This window comes from Diadema setosum, chromosome 19, assembly GCF_964275005.1.
Source record: "Diadema setosum chromosome 19, eeDiaSeto1, whole genome shotgun sequence".
Classification (NCBI taxonomy): Eukaryota; Metazoa; Echinodermata; class Echinoidea; order Diadematoida; family Diadematidae; genus Diadema; species Diadema setosum.
Genome location: NC_092703.1, coordinates 3,094,754 through 3,116,446, shown reverse-complemented (window position 1 = coordinate 3,116,446; position 21,693 = coordinate 3,094,754).

Below are 21,693 nucleotides of genomic sequence, written 5' to 3'. Positions count from 1 at the left end.
AGGAACGGATTTGCACCTTCTTCTGTAATTAATAATCAGTTGCAAAGAAACATAGATTGAAGATAACCAGGGTCGCCGTGGGTAGCTCTCCTTCACCAACAACACTACACACACGATCGTCGCGTACAAGTCGGTCATGTTCCGCCGCGCACCGTAATGCCGTGCCGTACGATCCACGAAGGTACTGTATGAGTGTGTAGGATTTTTGGTACCACTGGGTCGATCATGTGCGCGCTGCATGCACTCATGCACTCATGCACATTCTCACTGGTATGATTGTATTCTGCTCAGCTCGAACAGCTGATGATACTCGCAAGTATACGCATGCGCAAGGAAAACAATACAATCGCAGTGCTCTCAATAACAACTTTTCATCCTCTCAGCGCAATCATGCAACATAGCAAACCAAACCAAACCAAACCAAACCAAACCAAATACTGAAAAAAACAAAAGAATGATAGACAAGAAAAAAGAAAAACACGGAGAAGACAACCGAAAAAAAAAAAATGCATGGCGACGTGCTTCCCCCAACCAAACTACAATGTATTTATAATCTTGTACGAGTTCTTCTCATATCAATGTTGAGCAAATTATAGCCACGGATTTTCGAAATCTGCGCGTATTATCGTTTTGACTACTGCAGAAATCGATAAAACAATGAATGCACCCTTTGACATGAGCTCAGTTCTGCTTGAAAGAAAAAAGTAGAGTAAAAGCCAGTGAAAACTGAGTAATGAATTATTCATCAGAGGGGTGGCGGAACGTGCGTTTTATAAGGTGTGGTGGGGTTGGGCTGCGGGTCAGTACCAATCGCCTTGTAGGTCAGTGGTCAGTACCCGCCCGTCTCGCGGAAGAATCTGGACGGAACCTTGGAAATATTATGATTTATAGGTATCGTGATTTTTTCCAGATTTTTTTTTTCTAGTGGCACCCCCAAAATGTGTGTGAGTGTGTGTCTGTCTGTCTGTCTGTCTGTGTGGAGGCTGAAGCCCCCCCCCCCCTCCCCCCCCCCTTCCCGACTTCGCGGTCCATGCATCAAACTCGAAACAAAAGGAAATAGAGAAAAGCATGGAATAATCTTGAATTCCCATGCACGTTTTCTGGATAGGAACAATGATTTTTTTTTTTTTCACTATATACCACATGAAAAGAAGCGACACGATGCCATGGCGTCGGAAGCCCTACACTCACATGGACTCAAACCTTCGCTTCTCAATCTTTTGTAGATTCAAGAAGAGGAACCCAATGTAGGCCCTATTTTTTAGGTGGGTGCAGCAATAAGGGTCCCTATATGCGTATATACAATGTATGATCGAACACAGCGACAGTGAAGCTTGGGAAAATTCTTTCAAATGCTAAGAGCGTTTAAAGATAAAATCCTGTCCGGAAATGAGTTAGTCTGATAAAAAGAGTAAAATCTTACGAGTTAAACGGTAAAAAATTGACTAAAATCGGATGAAAAATAAGGAAGTTATGACATTTTGAAGTTTTCTTAATTTCTGCAAAACAGTTCTGAATATGCAAATGAGTGAGATAACTATGTCATACCCTCACAATTTTCTATTGGTCAGCAGTGAACAAAAAATGACGAAAATTTCAAAGTTTCTGTCACTGAAGTCTGAAACATGACGTTCTTCATGGTTGAATAACTTCAGAATAGTGATCAGTAAGATATGCGAGGATTTGAGCCTCAAGCATAAAAATTATTGCGTTTGAATGAAAAACTGGAAATTTCAAAATTTGTATGTACAGACTACTGATTAAGTTGTGAGGGAATGACATGCTCATTTTGCCATTTGCATATTCATATTGACTGTTCAAGAACTGTTTCTTCCCCCAAAAAAGCGAAACTTCAAAATGTCATAACTTCCCTATTCTTTTATCCGATTTCAATCAAAATTATACCGTTGAACTCATAATATATATTTTACTCTTTCTTATCAGACTAACTTATATTTGGACTGGATTTCCCCTTTAACCTAGTCGATGACAGACAGACAAACATTTTTTAAAGCTAAAATCTTCTGGAATTCTCTTTTATGCTAAATATTTAATATAATAAGACCCTATATTCCTTTACATTTATAAATTATCTATTATATATATTATTCATATTCCGAATTTCGGGTTTCATTCCCCTTTAAGATTTGTATATGTGACCCAAATAATTATATAGGCCTATATTATGTTTGTATAGGCCTAGAGAGAGAGAGAGAGAGAGAGAGAGAGAGAGAGAGAGAGAGAGAGGAGAGGAGAGAGAGAGGGGGGAGAGAGAGAGATGACTTATCATAAGCTTTATGTCATGATTATAAAAGGTTGTAAACTGCTAATAAAAACGAAAACTATATGCGATAGCGGGAGAGTTGTAATATAGCGAACCGTATATACGCAGACTGTATTTTATACTTATGCCTCAGCTTATTGCACACATGACCATGTCTGATAATCATCATTATATTGCTATAAACAACATCAACAACTTTATCGAGTAACTGAATGCAATTCATATTATAGTGCATCCGACAGTAACTTTGGAGGAGATGTTTCTTTTCCACCGTCTGGTCATGCATGGATGCCCACACTGCATGCCTCTTGACCTGGGAGGAATAAAATAATGTACGGGTTCCTGGCGGGTATAACATTACAGCAGGCCCCTTAGGAAGGATATCAAGTTGCCATTTCCGTTATTATTAGTGCGTCTACAATAACAATGGTCGCTTATTATCGTAATCAGTTTTGTTGTTTTTGTGTATATACTATAATAATGATAGCAATACTTTACTGCTATACTAGATACTCGTGTTACTATTACTACTACTTTACTACTACTACTACTACTACTACTACTACTACTACTACTACTACTACTACTACTACTACTACTGTAATAATACTAATAAGAGTAATGATGATGATAATGAATAATGATGATAATAATAGTTATTGTTATTATTATTGTTATTATTATTATTATTATTATTATCATCATCATCATCATCATTATCATTATCATCATTTATATACTATTATTGTTCTTATTATAGTTGTATAAAACTAAGTTATTCATCATTCTATTATTTTTTAACCTCTTTATCAGTCCTTACTGTATAGTGTTTGAATTATATCATTTTCATAATAAATTGTTGATGTTTTATACGATTCGTTCCTCAGGTGCGCATGGCCCTTGATGGAGAAGAATAGCAGTTTTTATACTAAAGCACATTTTATGCTGGATCTGGATTTCAAGCTCTCCTCTATACGCGCTCATAACAGGCCCTATTATAGCTTAATTCACATTATTTATATTTACAAAGTAGGAGTATTGCAAACTGGTTTACCTCCATTCGCATCATCAAGAACAGTATCATTCGCTGTGCAGTAGGATATATTGCCCGGTCCTTTTTGCGAAATGTCATTCTGGTGTTCTTTCGTTTTCTATAAGCAAATTCGAAATTCGAAATTAGCTCGCGTTCACGTTGGTATATGCAAAAATAACCTTTCCTTTTTCTCGGTTGGTTATGCACTTCATTCGTTTTAAATGTGACGTAATGCATATATAAGCTTGCCAGATGTTATACAGTAATATTTATGGAATTCAATTTCAAACAAAGAATGAACTTGAGTATAATAGACCGGAATGCTAGGGAAGCATCCATTTTTTCTTTTAGTTTTTTTTTTTTTTTTCTGTAAATCTGGCCCAAAATACCAGCCATGCCGACAGGTGCACAATGTGTGCTGGCAAGAACCAGGATAACCTAAATAATCATCTGCGTATTACTATCAGCCATTTCCCTTTGTATAATTGTTTTGGGCCCTACTAACAAGCTATAAAATATTGCTTCAAAGTTGTCCCGGCATTGATTTGAACATGACATTGTGCGTGCATATACACGCATTGCTTTTGTTTTTTATCTTGTTCATAATTTTATGCTTATATACTTCTTATTTTTTGTGCCCAATAAATTGAATTGAATATTGAATTGAATTGAATTGAATTGAATTGAATTGAATTGAATTGAATTGAATTGAATTGAATTGAAGTGAATTGAATTGAATTGAATTGAATTGAATTGAACTGAATTGAATTGAATTGAACTGAATTGAATTGAATTGAATTGAATCAGTGCATAAAGGCCCTGTCACACCTTTCCGGGCAAGCTTTGCGTGTGATTTGCGGAGAGCAATATTGCTACCCGGAGATCCCCGCGGATGACCCGTAAATGACAGTACCTGGCACGCATCTCGCCCGTCATCGCAGCCATGTTTAGGACCTGTCACACCTTTCCGGGCAAGCTACGCGGGCTTGTTGCGTGCATGTGGGGATTTTCAAGCATACCAGACAATTTCTGAGGGCGGACAAGGATTTGGGCGAGTTTTGCATGTGTCTTACCGGCTGGATGCGTGCTACTTGCTACTTGCGGGTATTCCCTGTGTGACCTGGCTGTCAGGCGCGTGGGGGCTGACAACTCAGTGAAGGGATTCCTCTGAAGGAATACTTATTTGGCAGAGGACCTATAGTTTACACGCATTTTTTTTCCGCCTTCCAAATCCCCGGTCCAAATCCTTTTTTTTTTTTTTTTTTTTTTTTTGGGGGGGGGGGGAGCGACCGCCCCATCGTTTTATTGCAAAAATTTCATAAGGGTAGGATGATTTGTGATACAACTGACCTACACATGTGCAGAGAAAGTGATATCTTGAACATTTTTTTTTTAATCACAGCTCCCAAATGTATACAGGATCTTTAACGTATCTCACTGAATTTAAAAACCACTGTGCATGTCTTGTTGGTATAACCTTGATCATTCTTTTCCTGCACAAAGCACTTATACGAATTGGCTTAATGCTATTGTTATATGCGTGAGCCTTATAAAAAGATCAACAATTTAGACATAACAGTTACTATACCTATACACTGCCTTGATTAAAAACAAAACGCAGACAAGGCCTACAACATTTCTAGAGTAGAAACAATCTGATTTGTTTCAAACCAAATTGCACCTGACCTCTATAGCTAATAATTATGTTTGCTCTCAAAAAGCAGCAATTTAACAAACCCAAAACAATAAAACAACAAAAAAGCAAAACAAACAAGCAAACAAACAAAAACGTCACTAGATAATATATGCATGCCATCGGCCTTGTTTATTTATTTGTCATGTTTGCATGCCTTTCCGTGCAAATACAACCATGCCCTTCGAAGCTAATGCAAATTGTATTCATCTGAGATTAAAGTAAACAAATTGACATCAAAACAGGTCAACGGAACCTACTTGAACATTGAACATGGCTGTACGATAGTTATTAATGATGAAGGACAATACACAAACGAACGAATGCGATCCTCCACAACGAATAGTTCGAAGCTATGACCTAGTGACCCATGTGTGTCACCGACTGGTTAATAGGCTAACTGGCCTTATTCAAAATATAGATCAAGAGACAGATCATCCAAATCTGGGTTTATTGCTTTCGGATGTATATAGGCCTACATTGTGCAAACACTCTTCCTATAGGGCCTACTATACTGACAGTTAGGACATATTGAAGTAAAACAATGCACTGATATGAATCTCAACGACACAAGCATTGGTTTTGTTAGAAATATGACTTTTATTGTTGGCTTCCTTTAGGAAAAGAGTATACATCGCATCAATACGTGCTTAATACAGTAATGAATTGCAGGTGAGCACATACTGCGACGCCATTTGCCACACAAACTACGCAACAGCGCATTGGATGGGTTCAGAGAACTGCATAATATCGATCGATACTCGGTGCACGGAGTACATGGTATTGTATACGTACGCGTGCATGTATGCTATATAATACATTATGTGTTATAAAATTTTGCATGGGGCCTCTCCTACTACCGGTAGATATCTCGTTACAAAGTAGGCCTATTCACCCGCCAAAGGTCATGCAGGGGCGAACATTTACTGTGAGTATAATGAAAACATCTCTGCAGGGTCGTTGCTCAAAATTGTCTATGGGCTGTGCGTAGTCGGTATATAGTGGCGATGATGTGGGGGTATAGTCCTTTGTATCTCTTTGAGCCCATTTTCCTTTTTCTGTTGTAGGTGTCGTATCGATGGTAAAGAAGTTAATTACGGTAAACCGTATCCTACACGGGCATAAATCAAGATTGCCCAAGCATTGCTTACTGCAAATTATATCACCATATGAAAATAGAACAAAAGCCGGCTGATGCATGTTTCTCCTCCGGTAGAGTTTCCCCGTGAAGTTTCCCGGAATTAAACGTTGCCCGTGGAATCCAATGGGAGTGATTATTGTCCCGCTGCTACATGACCCTGGATATGAGATTATTAAATGTGACATACAGTAAACCATTCTCTCCTATTATCAGAGCATGAATTATGTCCATGTACATGTGCGCGTATATACTGCGCCAGGGGTTTGAAATGGCAGGTGTCCAGTCATAATAATCATGACAACTGTTGCACTATCAATATCCCATAAGACAAGCCAGGGTCAGAGAAATTTCATTCAACTCTCGGTGAACTCCAGCATCACTCAAGTTAAGCTCTGCCATGCATCGATTGTGAGGCAATTCTTGCCTCGTTCTGTGACATGATGTTTGTGTTACCATAAGACAATGGCGCCTCTTTCCGTTTACATTCAGGCAGCACAAAACATCAATATTCGATTACTAGTAAGGTGGCACCTATGGAGCACAACGCTGAACAACTTCCCACTTGAATTCTAGAGGCTTGTAAGTGTTATACAAAAAAAAAAAAAAAAAAAAAACACACACACGCACACACACACACACAACAAACAGACAAAGCTCGATCTTTTCGGTTCCGAGATGTCGAGAAACGAAATTTCACAACTCGTTTTCTCAGACCAGAATCAGAAGGAAAGAAGACGGAACGTGTATGCATGATCTCGCCTTTTCGCTTTCTCTATTTTTATAAAGAAGAGAAGTTCTCGGATCCCGTCTTCTCCGAAAAGATTTTACTCAAAGCTCGAACTTTCGACCTCGATCGCGACCTGAGTTGGCAGTTGATGACATTCTGCGCTGAACAAACAGGCAAGAAAAAGACTGAAAAACGAATTAATGCGTGAATGAGTCCGAACAATATCGTCTGTCAACCGATATGAGCCGAAGTCTGTAATCAAATAAGACTCAAATCAATGATGAAACAGCCGAACTCTTTTAGACACTTTAATTTGTGACCACAATTTTAAGCTCTGTTTGGGTTGTTTTATCACCCGATTCAGGGAGACAAAACACAAATCTATGATCTCGTTTCAGAGCTATTGACGCTATGATCATACATCAAAACTTCAAGAGCGTAAAACAATGATCCATTTTACGCAGATTTTGGAGACATTCTGTCAAAACACATACTGTTGTCTATGCTTATTTAAAGGGGTCGTATAGTTTTGGTTGAGACCTAACCTCAGGCTTCTAATATTTTTTGTTGAGATAATGGAAGACCTCATATATAAAATATGAAAGAGCTTGTAATTCCAAAAGTGAGTCAACGTTCATTTGAGTGATGAAAATTGGTTTTGAAATGGCTGAGATATTCACAACAGAGCAATCCTAATAAAAGGTGGGGCCCATCTTTTATTAGGATTGCTTTGTTTTTCTTTTTGTTTATGGATGTCTCAGCCAATCCAAAACCGATTTTCATCTAATAAACTTTGAATTTCTTTTGGAACGGCATGATCTGTATCATTAATTTTCATAAGTGTTTTTTTTTTTTTTTACATCTAGCAAAAAAGTTAACAGCCCTATCCTCATCTCCGCCAGTATACACTATCCCTTTAAGTCTCGTTTTGTCGAATTCATTACTCCTCAAATGTGCACTGAATTTAACTGCATTGATTTCCTTTTCTTATGCGACCGAAAAGGAAACAATGAATGCTAATTTAAGAAAGAAACCACGGGACCGGAACGGCTTTTAAGTCCCATTCGGAAAACTATACTGGAGTGAGGTGAGAGAGCCTTGTCTTGGGACACAACTATAGATAATATACTGCTGCAGCCGGGAGGGGGCTCCAACCAGGTACTCGTGATTGACATCAATGTATCAATTTCTTGTATCAAAATATGATACAAGAAAATTCAACATACTTGTATTTGTCTAGCGTAATGAAAGAGCATTACCTCTTTCAGAATGCAGAATGAATGATATTACCCTACCTTAAGTCAGTATGACAAGTCGATGGAATGTGTACTTTCGTTAAAAAAAGAAAGAAAGAAATTGTGTGGGGTTCTTCTTTTATTTTCTGTACATTGTGTCCATGATAACATCATGAAGATAGCGTAATCCCCTTATATTAGCGATTACGGTATAACTCTCTAAAAAAAAAATCGATTGAATATATTCACTATTGAAGGAGTGAATACAAAAAAGAGTGCATTTAGAGTGAAATTGGAGTGAATTTTAAGTGAAAATGTTCATTTTCACTCATTTTGGAGTGACCTCAGGGATCACTCGAAGATTTTGGAGTGATCCCTGACGTAAAACGAGTGAAAATGAACATTTTCTCTCAAAATTTACTCCAATTTCACTCTAAATTCACTCTTTTTTGTATTCCCTCCTTCAAGAGTGAATATTTTCACTCGATTTTTTTAGAGAGTACCGCAGTTATATAAATCCATAATTCTTAAATTCATCGTCCTATATATTTTTCTCAAACTAATTTCACTGATATGTTATATTAATACTGCTTCGTTCACTCAATCAACGTCTATGAATAGTGGGCTTTGGTTTCCTTTAACCCTATGGGTATTGAAAGTTATTAATTTTATGCCAATTATATCAATGTCTAAATGAAACAAAAACAAACGAATAAACAAACCAAACATAAGACCCTTGTAAATCTCACAAAAAGGAAGCTAAACAAAATGCTTAATAGTACTGGCTGAGGTATAGGATTGGACTTTTGACTCTCTTTTGAGAGGATATCAAGAAACAACTTAAGAAATAGCATACAGAGCATACCACTCTAAGAGGAATTCAAAGTTTATTATTTTGATAAAAACTGGTTCTGGAATGGTTGAGACATCCAAAAACAAAGTAAAACAAAGGGATCGTAATAAAGGTGGGTTCCACCTTTCTAGTATAGGATCGCTCTGTTTTGGATATCTCAGCCATTTCACAACCAATCTTTATCAAATAAACGTTGAAGTCCTCTTGGAATTGCATGCTCTTTCACATTTCATAGGAGGTTTCTCATTATCTCCCCAGAAAATGTTAGAAACCTGAAGGTAGGGCTCAACCAAAACTATACGATTCCTTTAAGATCATTAAGACTTCTCTCTACTGTTCATGATCCTTTTGCTCTCGATCCCAACTTTTGTTGTTGTTGTTTTTTTAAGTCTTTACCATCTTTTTTTTTTTTAAGTTCTCAGTATCATTGATCAATCTCTCATCTACTCCCTTTTCGATGCTTTCTTACACAAGATAACGTCTTTTCCTAAAAACATCTTCTGCCTCTATTTTTAGTGGGGAAGGTGTTCATTATACAAAATCGGAGACATTCATTCTCTTTTAGTGGAAAACTGAGCAAAGAAAGTGGGATTTCATCGGGATTCGAACCCGAGACCTCCGGGTTGCTAGCCCGGTGTTCTACCGACTGAGCTATAGAAAACCCTATAGTTCAGTGTTCGTCTCAGAAACCCTAACTTCTCGATTGAGAATTTAGGGTTTCTGGGACGAACACTGAACTAGTTTTGAGAATTTAGGGTTTCTGAGACGAACACTGAACTCTAGTTTTGAGAATTTTATAGGGTTTCTGGGACGAAGACTGAACTAGGGCTTTCTATAGCTCAGTCGGTAAAAGCACCGGGCTAGCGATCCGGAGTTCTTGGAATCGAATCCCGTTGGAATCCCATTTTCTTTGCTCAATTTTCCACCAATTAATAACATTCATTCTGGTCAGTTTTTCTGTTTGCGTTTGTTACATTCATTCTCTATCACAAAACATTCGACAACCAGCAGTCTTTTCTGGAACTACATACTTACATGGTGGTACCGCAAACCTCTCTCGCTCGTTTAACCCTCTGCGTGGAGCGTAATTCCCTGTAAGAACGGACCATACAGTGAACAGGAAAAATACACCTCAATAACACTATGACTAATCATTCTGTCTACGGGTTTTATATGTGACATTTTGCGCACATTTGACTCACTGGCACATAAAGGGTTAATAATCAATCGCATGAATGTCTTTGACATCGTCATGGTTAAGTTTTTGAGTTTCGTTACCTTTCAGGTGGAATTTTAAGGAATGGGCTTGCCCCTTACTGTGCCAGGGACTTTGGACAGTCGGTGTACAAAGCTACGGGGGTTTCTATGTCAATCAGCGCTAAGAGCATGGAAAGGGTTAACCTGCATTGCCCTGAGCCGTTTGAAGGGTTATCCATTGTAACAGCGTATTTTGCCCTTTTCAACAACAAGAACAGCAGCAGCAGCAGCAGCAGCAGCAGCAGCAGCAGCAACAACAACAACAACACGACACCAACGGCGACAATAACGAGACCGAACTCTTATACTGCACGTGACCAAAATTTGTAGAATATATTAAACAAAAGACTAATTTAAAGAGCTGGTTCAGACCAAAAGTGTTTGCTTGGAATTGGATACTCCTGAAATAATCATCTACTTGTTTACAGTTTCAGTTACAGTTTCATCCAAGATCTCCTCTACTTTCTCTACTTGCCTGGTCAACATAGAGAAATGCAATTTGTTAATTTAATAATACAGTATATATGTATATATATATATATATATATATATATATATATATATATATATATATATATATATATATATATATATAAAGACGATGAAGACAAACAAGTTGACATAATGCATTAGAATCCAACTTCATTTATTTGTAAACCAAATTTTCGACCCTTGCACGGATCTTCCTCAGGGTAACAGTGATATTTGTATTTGAAGCTCAGCACAGAAAAGTAATAATAATAACAAAGAAACGCGCCTGGTTGTCAGCTTAGAGTTTGAGCTAGGTTAGCAACCAACACGCACGGTTGTTAGCTTAAAATTTGCGCTATCTTCACGAGTGCAAAATCCAAAACTCTAAGCTGACAACCAGGCGCGTTTCTTTGTTATTATTATTATTTTTCTGTGCTGAGCTTCAAATACAAATATCACTGTTACCCTGAGGAAGATCCGTGCAAGGGTCGAAAATTTGGTTTACAAATAAATGAAGTTGGATTCTAATGCATTATGTCAACTTGTTTGTCTTCATCGTCTTCATGCTCTTATTCCAACACGCGGATAATAATACCATTATATATATATATATATATATATATATATATATATATGACATCATATGACAGTTATGGTCATAACCAAAAGATGGGGTGGGTATAAATTTAAGCTATACAGAACAATACAATTATAAAAACAAAATAAGCAAAAACGAAAGTAAAAACATCAAACAGCAAACACAAAGGAGCTCTTCATACAACAGCTGATATCATACATGGTTTATTTACATTTCATTCATCATTTTACAGTTTTTAGCACCTCATAGTGCAGAATGAACAAAAGATTTTTACCTGTTCACACAACATGAAAGTTTCCAGAAGGGCGAAATAAAAAATGCAAAAACACGAGTTGATGGTTGGTGAAAATTGTGCCCTAGTTGTCCCCCATTCTTTCTTGATGTGCCATCATGTTAACCTTTGGTTTCCCTTCACAAAGGCTGATCAAACAGTGTAGACCCACTGATATCAAAGGTTGACTCGATCGCTAGGACTGTTTTACATTACTTGGTCCGGATAAACTCACTATGCAAACAAATATGAATTTACATGACAGAAATCTCTTAAAATGATCAATTATTTATATAAACGGAAGAGGACATACTTAATTTATAACTATGAAAACCATTGGTGCAAAATGTTTGCTACAGCTGTCTGGCTTCAGACACTGTAATGATACATGCCTGGGGTGATAGAGTTACACAAAGAGTGCCACTGTGCAAACTGGCTTGATAGATCCAGCAGGGCGCCCTCTAGTGGCACATGGACACACACAAGAGTTCAGGGGGGCATTTCATGAAGCATTTTGTCCTCAGCCAATCAGATGCAAGGATTTCAGTAGCTTATAACAGTTTGTCAGAAAAATATCTGACCAAAATGCTTTCATGAAATGCCCCCCAGAAATCTGCTACAGGTATAGTGAGATGAGGTGCCCGCACCTCGTCAGGGGCCGGAATACTGTCACCCTGCGTAAAATCATTACAAACGCACAGGACAAAAATCTATGCCTGGGACTGTGTTCAGTACACTCGAAACTTGGCAAGGATACCACAACCAAGCAAACTGGGGTGAAAACCGAACAGTTTTCCATGAAAATCTTAAATTTATAGAGGGTTTCTATTAGGAGTAGATATCTACGTATTAAAAGTATCATCACGGTCACCCGCATGCATCTTTTACGTGTATGTCTATGGGAGCATCACGGTCATCCGCACACGTCTTTTACGTGCTTTGTCTATGGGAGGGTGGGTGACGAGTTGCGGGCCCCTTCTTTGGAGCACAACTATTCTGCATCGTTCGCATTGCGGACGATAGCTGCAAATTTCCGGTATCGATCAGTGAACTTGTGGTTCTATTGGAATCTTCACAATTTTTCCTGTACATATGTGACAGGGATTTCATAGAATTTCAGTGACAAAATGTGATTCAAATATGCATAAACATTAACTATGACGAGTTGCGGGTCACTCAACTATACACTGTACAATGTATTCTTGCATGGAAAATGTCCGCACCACATAGCTCTGTAAACGTCAGTACTATTAAATCCATGTATGTTACATGGTATATATTAGAACAAATGGATTATTCCATTTTAAAAAAAAGAAAGAAAAGGAGCTTGATTCAGTGAATATCAAGCATTCTGTAGCCAGCCATATGAGCATGCATGCCTTCACACAGGTGAAGCATATTCATACTGGTATCTATTTGACACAAGAAACGAGATAGATATTTGCGTATTTAAGACTGACAGGTGTGGATTCCTAAACCTGCTGTTAAAGGGTGACTGCTGGGTCAAAGTGTGGTGGAGGAAATCTTCAACTTTGACCTTACTTATCCTGATAGAAATGACCTGGCTGTGGAGGTCATGTTGAGCCAGCCAGAACTCACCAAACATTTGGGGGCGGGGGACAAGTGTTCAAAAAAAAAAAGTCAATCTTTAAAAAAAAAGTCAATCTTTAAAAAAGAAGAAGTTAAGATCAACTTTAGATTGGTATGCTGTGCACATCTTCAATGATATTCAACTTTAAAATGAAAATGAAAATTTGCAGCCATTGATATACAAATAAAATACGGGACAATGGAATTCATAAATTTTGAGAACAAATTTGAAGTGGATTCTGTACACATTGAATAAAACTAAATACATAATACAATACAGGCAAACCAGTAGCATACCACAATTTTAAGTTGATCTGAACGTCAAGATCGACATAAATTCTTTGTGAAACATTCCCAGGACTTCAATCTCCCACCAGCCATCAAAGATGATTACATTTATGCCCAATCTGAAAACACTGTGTTTTGAATGAGAGACGGTGAAATTTACGAGAATGCAATGGGCACGGATGCTGTACACATTTCATGATTTCCATTTGTGTCAACAAAAAAAAGTGTCGTATGTACAGGAGCTATATTACACATTCTTTGTACAGTGGCCTCCATCCACATCTGGAAGTCCCAACGAACTGTGCTGAGATAACGACAAAATATAAAATACTGAGAAAAGTGATACATATAATCTGCACAGTTGGAATATATAGCTACTTTGGATCATCTCTCTTCAACACAACCAAATGACTACATCAATTGGAGAATACTGGACTGAACACTGTCCAAATTCACATTCATATTATTTTTTAACTCGTACGGACAGATACACTGTAAAAGCCAGGATTTTCATACACATGATTCTGATTTCCTGCCAAACAATATAAAAGTTAAGAGCTTAATAGCGACTATAGACACACAAATCATCATACACGTAATGTTCTTCAAAATCTATACATATTTGCATCTGAACATGCACAGTAAAAGAACTGGTTTTAACTTATCATACAGTGCTTCCTGCTTTTGTGGCAACTCTTAAGTGTAAACCGTAGAGTATTAGCATAGATTCTGTACTCTTTCAAAACAATCTCTCCTTCAAATATACATAAATGTAATGCCATCATTTTCATTCGTCTACAATAGCACTGGTATTTGTACTCTCATTCAACACAATCAAAGCCAAAGGTAAGACTATCATTTCCAATAATATGGCGATAATAACGACGATTTTACAACCCACCTACACAGGGTATTTAGAGGGCTACATGAGTACTCCTGCACCCCTCCGAACTCTGTATGAACAGATGATCTGGTCCTGGAACATTTTAAAGTTATGCCCCTCTCAAATATAGGCTCAGGAACGCTCCTGAACGCCTTAATTTCTGTATGAACAGATCACAAACATTTAGAGCAATCTGGAAGTGGTATGCAGTGTGGGCTGTGCATACAGTTTAAATGTTAGAAGTTCCTGTGAACCCGACGGTCATTATGATATTCATGCCTCGCTCAGCCACCTTGGTGTGCGGTCATGGCGAGTGGTGATTCTCTATTGACCGATTCGGGTTCGTTGAGGGCAGCAGACATTTTACGGCACAGGGCGCAGCCATAGTGGGTGTATCAGCCGACCCCCCCTGCTCTCCCCCACCCCCGGGCAACATGTTTACACGCACTTGTAACAAAGGTTCGCGCACTAAGCAAGCATTCGCGCACTCAGTACGAGACGCCTATTGGCTAAAGCAGTTTTTCATTCTGCGCGCGTGCTAATGTAGGGAGAGGGGTGGGGGAGTGCGGAGGGGGGGTCGGCTGATACACCCACTATGGCTGCGCCCATGCCAAAAATACACATAGCGCGTCACAGAATCGGTCAATATAAACAGACACAAAGGGGCATAAGTCAAAGTGCTTAAGGAGCGCTCCTGGGCCTATGTGTAGCTGTGTGTATACATAAGGTATTAGACCCCGTTTACAGTGAGTGAAAAGGCTGGGCTCGGCCGCGGCCAAGCCCGGACTTCATTTCACTGTAAATGCGCAAAAGGCCAAATGTGGTACCAAAATCGGCCGCACATTTGGCCAAACTCTGAAGGTAGTCTCGGCCGCGGCTGAGCCTGGCCTTTTCTCACTGTAAATGCAAACTGGGCCAAATGTGGTACCAATTTAGACCAGCACGCTCCCAATAATAGTCGTTTGTTTACAAGCAGAGCGCCACTACGACAAAATATTGAAAGGTTTGAATATAAAGCCCTGACTGAGCCCTCCACTCTAAAAGGACAAAATTGCGGGGCCGAGTACCACAATTGCCTCAGCCTGGGCTCGGCCCGGGCTCGGCCCAGCCCTGCACTGTAAACGGGGTCTTAGACACTGACCTGTCCTACAAGTATCACAATGTAAAAATGGATTTGTTTTGCAATGTGGAAATTTTCAAGCATATCACATGAAAATAGAAGCAATCATTATCCTTATCAGGATGACTTTGAAGGGAAAAGATGCAGTATGAGAAGTCATCATCAAATTGGGCAAAATGGCTATACCCTAACCGAGACCATTACAAGTACACCTCTCAGATGCAATTCCACTTATACTGGGTAGTATCATTACGCATTTGAATACATCAGAGACAGCAAAAAGAAGAAGAAGAAGAAGAAGAAGGAGAAGAAAACAAAAAAAAATGATGGCCAGCCTTTGGCATGGTCACTTAATGAGGTAAAGAGTAAAAAAAAAAAGAAGAAAAGAGAGCACACTTTGTAGCTGACAATGACAGAAATGAAATGAATAGAATGCTTACTACACATACAAATATGAATGAGGTAAAGACAGCTGCTGCCGTATACCTCTTCCATCTCGTCGTCTCTTAAGGCCTGTTTATCCCGAGCACGGGAACAGCAACTGTTCATATTTTTTGCTATGGTGCGCAAAAAGGAACCATCTTTGTTTCTGTAACAATATGACTTCCCTACTAATAATTTTGATACAAGATTAATCTCCAACTGGTGATTTTCTTGCTCTTGATTTTGACATAAGAATACCATTTTGGGTGATTTTGTACCGAACAGAACCAGACATGGTTCCTTTTGGTGCACCATAGAAGAAAGAAAAACAACAACAACAACAACAACAGTTGCCATTACTGTGCTCAGCGTAAACGCATCCTGACACTATACTGTAGGTATGAGATTGGTGGCATGGTGGATAGGGCTGCAGGACCTTCAAGCAGGATGTTCTCAGTTCAAATCCCTGGACATTTTTTTTATTTATTTATTTATTTTTTAAATCTTCAATTCCACATATTCAGGGGTGAAGAACGACCACCTTGGAGTATTGCGGGTAAAGATAATGGCAGGGCCCTCCTGCATGAGCAGTGTGTTGGACTGGAGAAACAGGTAAATTACAACTGACCGTGGCAAAATGAATTTTTATCCAGTTGACATTCCAATCAGATGAATCTTTTCAGTGATGAGCAGTGTGTGTTGTCACTGAAGGGGCTATGCCTGCACTAATAATGACTGCATCATAACCATGCTGTGCTTCTGGTGCTAAACTGGGACAATAGAGTGTGAAGGGGTACTGTCTGCCTTTAAACAAAAACAAAAAACAAAAACAAACAAACAACAAAGAAAAAAAAGAAATCCACCAAAGCAATGGACATCTACAATATGGACACAGACACTAGATTTAAAAAAGAAATAATAATATTACGAAAGTTAAGTTCATGGATGGTATCTTGCAGAATAAGGGCTACTTCGGTCCAGAGTCCCAATTTACTCTGTTAGCCAAACATTTTGATGAAAATGGAACATGACAAATTCCTGGTTTTCCTTCATTTCGTTAAAAAAGAAGAGATCTTGGTATTTGTACAGACAATTAACACAAACATACACAGTTCAAATAATCTCGCCCTTTTCACTTCTACAGTAATATCAACACATGTACAACTCTACAGTTGTCAATTTCCTAGCAATTAAAAATCTGGTTCAGAGGAAAGTTTCTACAATGAAAGTTTCCAGTGCTACAAAAATATGACCACATTTTGTATAATCTGCTCTACATGTACAAATTTGCACATTTCGTCTCTAAGCCATTTTTATATACAATTTACAAACATCACAATATTTTGAAAACAAAAATTCTGTAGGTTATTTGCTCAATAATGCAAATCAAACAAGTTGATAATAACCTTCAGAGCCTACAATTAGTCTTTAACTTACTTGCAGTAGTTGACAGTGCATTAAGAAACATAAATATATCATTAGTATATCTTATTGAGGTCAGACTACTTTAAAAATTATTCAGACTACTCCTTTGCTAATAGAAGCAAAATGTAGTGAGCTAGTGACACATAAAACTGGACAAACATTCATGAAAATGGAGGCATAAAAAAAACATCTGCTAGAAACAGAAACACAACGTTCATACATTGTTGAGTTCAAAGGTCAACAATTAAGCACTGTTAAAATATGAACATTTACAGGCAAATCACACACTTTTTCACAGTGATACCAGATTAAGTTTGAACCCTTTTATGCTGAGGAGAACACTTGGAATCACTTTACAGTGAATTCTATAACTTCCCAAAGCATTGTTCCTAAAGGAGACCTCCTGATGATCTTCAGATTTTTACATTTGAACTATAAAATAGTTATACTGAGGACAGAGCTTCTGAATTTATGATAATTGGGATGAAGAATAAGAATATTTTTGATATTTATAAAAAAACATTGCAATGAACAAGGATAACGACATGGCAGGGTCACCATAAGAATACATGAGTAGGGGCTCAAGGAAGCTGAACAAAAGAAGAAGGTATGCATAGATTATACACAGGAGAACTCACAAGCAAGCAGTATTGTAATGGAATTGCACTACTACATTTTTGAAATATGAGGCTCCTATGTCATCATCCTTGTTCAGTGTAATTTGTTTAAGGTTTTTCAAAGTGTTGTTTCTCTGCTCAAGAACCACAATAAATTTCACAAATCTATACATGGAGCTGTTGATTTATTTAATACATGATGTGAAATTATGAAAATCGTCTGGAATGCCTCTCTGCACCAGGAACTTTGGAGAGCATATGCAATGCTACAAGGTTTTCTGTGCCAATCGGTGCTCACAGCACATAAAAGGTTAAAACTGGAAAGATCAAATTGTCGCAGACAGCTTTCCATCTAAGCACATCTGTCATTACTCCCCTTGTTTTCCTCATCCAAACATCTTTTTGAAGGAAGTGCCCATAGAGAAGAATGCGGGAAGGGCTGGGGATGTGGAATGACTTATTAAGCTGGGGTAGCACATAGGGGGAGAGGCCCCAGAGTAGGCAATTGAAATTCCTGAGGATTTGCATGTGGACCAAGGAGGTTAGAAAGAAAAGAGCAACTACAAAACAGATGGAAATATTCAAAGAGACAGAAAATAAAACATGGCAGGTTCTGTTTGAGGAGAAGCTCATCTGAACACTGAAATGGAGGATGGCTTCATATGAGTTACAAGTGGGGAAAAGCAATTGTACAAACCTAGAAATTTGAAGAAGAATTTCAGGTGGGCTCAAGTCTAGCTGATGAAGACTAATAGCTGTTCACTCTCTATTACTGTATATGTTGTATATTTTGCGAGGTTCTATTTATCAAGAATTATGCGAGTTGGATGTTATTTGCGAATTTAAAAAACATGCGAAAATATTCATTATCCTGACATGAATGTGGCATGCACGCAAATACCTCCTCTGCTCATTATGGTGCTCCATGATCGCGAATTCAACCACTTACGAAATTGTCGGAAAGTCCCTGTTCACAAAAAAATTAGACTCACTAAATATGTGGCGTATACAGTATGTGAATCAGTTACAGTCATGTTAACAAAAACAAACCATATTGATGTAAATGATGTAAATTTGGCGGACACAACCTATTTCTCTTTAAAAAAAAATTGGTTAACTCACGCTTACCCCCCTTTTTCCTTATTGATGAGATTTTCCCTTTTCTCAGCGAGGGTTGCCAGAAATATTGGTGGGGGGGGGGAGGGTGGATGGGGGAGGGGAGATACAAGTACATTGTGTAAGGGAAAGAAAAATAGAGTGTGAGGACAGGAAGACAAATTGACGGAAGTTAGAGTTACAATGGGCGCGTTTTCATGCTCAAAAGTGAACTAAAGCGAACTGAATCAAAGCGAACTGCACCGAATTGTGCCAGATTTGGAGTGTTTGAGCGCTCTGTGGAGAAAGCATACCTCATGATTTATTTTTAGAGAGGGTCACACTTTGTGTGGCAACAGGGTCATTCACCACAACCTGTGCACTTATACTACTTACAGATGTCCAGAAAAAAAGAGAATGAACTATTTGCATAATGATGTATGTACGCGTTATGCCCATTCTCCACACGCGAACTTTTGGTAAGCTGTTGGACCACTTTTGGTGTACATCATCAGGAGGTGGTCCACTTTTGGCTCAGTTCAGTTTGGTACGGTACAATTTAGGAGCGTTCGAGCGCTCCTCTGACTCAGGTACAGTATGGTCCGGTTTGCTTTAGGAAAGTGCTCCAACGCATCTAATGAAGGAGGAAGACATAGAGAGATAGAGAGAGAGAGAGAGAGAGAGAGAGAGAGAGAGAGAGCAACAAAGAGAGACTCGGTCCAGACAAGGGAGTGGGGGAGGAATCATATGGAGGGGCGGGACAGAATGTAATAAAAATACTGTGAAAGCAGAAATTTTTACATGCCTTTAAATTCCGCGAATTTTGTGAGAGCCAAGATTCGCTAAATATTTAAATGCACTCAAAAGTTCTTGTCTGCACTACTATGCAATGGATGCCAGTGACAATTCATGAAAAATTCATGCCACGAGAAGGCCGTCAGCTCCGAATCCCAAAAATTACAAACAATAGGCAGGTTTATTAACATATTCAACTTGCATACCCAGAATATATATATTAAAGCTGGTCAATGAAAATCAGAAAGCTTGCCTTACATTTGCCTGACATACCAATAATTGCTGCATGCAAACTGGAATCCAACTATCAAAATGTATTTAGTCGGGACAAATCAATTACATAGCTCATTACTAACTTTTCAGGGAGAAATAAGTCAATATCCATCAATTCTACATTAGTTAACTAAAACATTCTTCGGTACGCTGGATGCATTTTCATTCCTCATGGCTTACATAATTAGACATATCACTATTATTACGAGATTTCCATTGTCCGTCATCATAAAATAAATCCCTTAATTGTACCTATGCCATATTTCCCATCCCCACCCCACCATACACACACAGACATGAACACCCCATCCACCAATCCCACCATTAAAAAAAACACACACACACACAAAAATGTTTACAGCACTTGCCTGCTACAATATGTCAGGGCATTTTACAGACAATTCCACATTTCATCATTACATTTCCTTACGAAACAAGAGTCCAGAAATGATCTCCAAACCACAAGCAATTGATCGCTGTACTTCAACCTGACAAGTACGGAGGGAAAGTGCAGTCAACTTTAAAATCCTAGGATGTGGTCTGAAAATTATCTGTTTATGATTTTCTTGTACATGCATGTAACAAACACACAGTGGATGGATTCTATGCACATCCTCATGGACAGGTCAATTATTCACCTCTTTATACACCCAAACATCCCTTGGAAAATACTGTATACGCCAAATATTTTGCAATGTTTTCATTTTCGCCAGTTGGGTGCTATTCATGAATTCAAAACACATGAAAATATTAATTCCGATCCCGACATGAATATAACGTGCACGCATACATTGTCTGTGATCTGTACTGGTCTCCACAATTGCGAATTTAACCACTCCCGAAATTGTTGGAAGTCCCGATTCATGAAAATTTATACTCGCTATATATATATGACGTACACAGTATGTGGGACACACAGACCAAACTTTCTTCCTCTAAAACCTTGACAGACCAGGACGGAGTGACCGATAGCACTATTTCTGACCAATGTCCATCCTTTCAATACCCTTAACTCGCTCAGCTGACCGTACAGGGTTTTTGAGCGCTCTGCACATTATGAAACTCTGATCAATGTAAATGCATGCATCAGATTAATGTCCATATGATGTTGGCCTGTCTGGTCATTATTTAAAATCAAAAGCATAGAAAAACCTCAACGTAACAACAGAGAAATAACACAAATCTTGCTGTAAATAATGCCTTGAAAACTGCCCAGAAGGTGAGAACAGTATTCCAGGGTCCTCATGCACGCGACAAGTTGTGACAGCTGTAACTTTCAACCAATCACAGGTCACCGTGGCAAGAGTTGGCAGAACACCTTCACCCTCCTCTGTGTGCATTTGGACTGTTGCCATGGTAGCAGCAAATACTGTAACTCAAATTTACCACCAGTTCCCTTCATAAAACACTGCAAAAACAAGGACTTATATTACCCAACAATACACTATATTACATGTTACTCATAACATTGACGGATAGCTCGGACACCTAATATATATGAGAGAAAATAGGGAATATCATAGCTCTATTGCATAAATATCAAACTCTGTTAAAAACATGCCTGCGGTGAATGGGCACCATATAAAAGCAGGACAAATATGATCTGTGATTAGTTTATTCA